The sequence below is a fragment of the Penaeus monodon genome, chromosome 32, assembly GCF_015228065.2.
Source record: "Penaeus monodon isolate SGIC_2016 chromosome 32, NSTDA_Pmon_1, whole genome shotgun sequence".
NCBI lineage: Eukaryota > Metazoa > Arthropoda > Malacostraca > Decapoda > Penaeidae > Penaeus > Penaeus monodon.
In genome coordinates this window covers 5,646,920-5,648,939 of record NC_051417.1, presented here as the reverse complement: position 1 = coordinate 5,648,939, position 2,020 = coordinate 5,646,920, and positions in this window count along the sequence as shown.

Here is a 2,020-nt window from a genome sequence, read left to right as displayed (position 1 = left end):
GAAAGGTGACAGGAAATCATGCTGAAAAATAACTGACCACAAAGTAATACACACCGTTAGCAAAAGGACCATTCAGCATAAAGATTTTGACTTGTGCACATAGGCAAATCATCTGATTTTACAATCTCATCTAAAATGCAGACAGGATCTCCAACAAGTGTCAGTATACTCATCTTCAAGCAATTAGCTAACTAGTCAACACATATCTCATTACAAAGAAAGTCATTATTCTATATTTTGACATATTCTCTTCTTACAAATACAATCTTTACCACAATATATACAGATATTTTATACTTATTCAGACATCTGCAAGTACTCTCCAGTTTGTTAAATACAAATATATCTATCATAGCACTGAGGACATAAACAAATGCTTTCTGTTGATTAAAGCCAGAAATCTGCTTGGAAATATTCCTGGAAGAAAACACATCCATCAGTCTGGCTCTATTAGTAAAAACTGACCTGAGACATCGGCTGTTTTTCTTTATTTATTTTGAGACAAGAAGAAAATAAAATGAAATGTTAAAAACAAAAGGGAAAGAACAGTTTGATCAATCACCAAGAAGGTAATTGTACAACTTGCACATATAAAAAAGCAAATAAATATGTTTATGCTTGGTTACCATGGATTATTAGTAGAATTTCAAAAAGTATGTCCAAGATATGTAGTGATTACTTCAAATTCAAACAGTAATCAGGGAAACTACAAATTTACCACAAACCTTCAAAATAATACAGTAATCAATAAAACTACAAAATTAATCACTAACTTCCAAATTATAAAGAGATCAGTAAAGCTTCAAAATTCTACAGTAATCCATAAATCTCCATACTTGAAATCATTACTGTAATCACAGACTAAAATGATACACTGATCAGTAACCCTTCCAAATCATACAGTAATTGGAAAACTTTCAAATCACACTACAATCAATAAAACTTCAAAATAATGCAGTGGTCCGTAAAACAAAAAATCATATACATCAACAACTACAAAATACACATGGACGGAAGAAACAGCTGCATAAATAGCCTAACTGCACCATATACAGATGGGATGCATGTAACTGCTCAAAAAGATAGGTCACTTAAATTTAGCATGAAGCTACATACTAGAAAACCACAGTCATCAGCCAAACAACATAACACAAAATAACTAGAGGTCCGAAAAGAAAACACAACATCTCGAAATCACACCAAATTATAATATCTAGAAACTTTACGTTGCTATATTTCCCCATTAAATTATGCTTAATTCATCTATAACAAGCAAAATGTCATAATTTGATATCTATGCTCAAATCCTTAATACTATATTTTATAAATTTAGGGTAAATATGTTTTTTGTTGTTTTTCTTTGCCTTTTTGATTGAATAGCAATATCTTTATGCCATCAACAAGACAAGAACACCAAATACAGACTCCACATCTAAAACCAGTAGCATGTAATAGGTATTGGTATCTATATGAATTTAACCATTCCTATCTTATTCACAATACATCATTACAGCATTAGTTAAACAGTATACAGGCTCCTCAATTATAAAGTGTTAATGTCCTTCACCAAGAATATAATAATTATCATTTGCTAACAGATTAATCTTATAGAATGCAAACACCTTCAACTCAACAGCATATCATGCAAGGAATACCAAGCTTAAAAATATAGGAGAGTAAATGCAATATTTGTGGGGACAATCAACAGAATTTCTAAATAATAATATAACAGATTCTGAAAGAACTTATTACTCACAATACATTCTTGTAGAGATTAAACTGTCCATTGACATTCTCTGTATTTATATATGAATACTTAAAGAGTTACACTACAGACGGAATGTTTACAATCACAATGAAATTAACATAACTATACTAAAAAAATATGTAACAAATAAAGCATATCCCATATCTAAATGTAACACTTCGTATACCTTTAAACAGGTCTAAACTTCTACATTAATTTACATACTCTAGTCTCAATCACCTATGACCTTCATTTCATTAATAAATTAAGAGG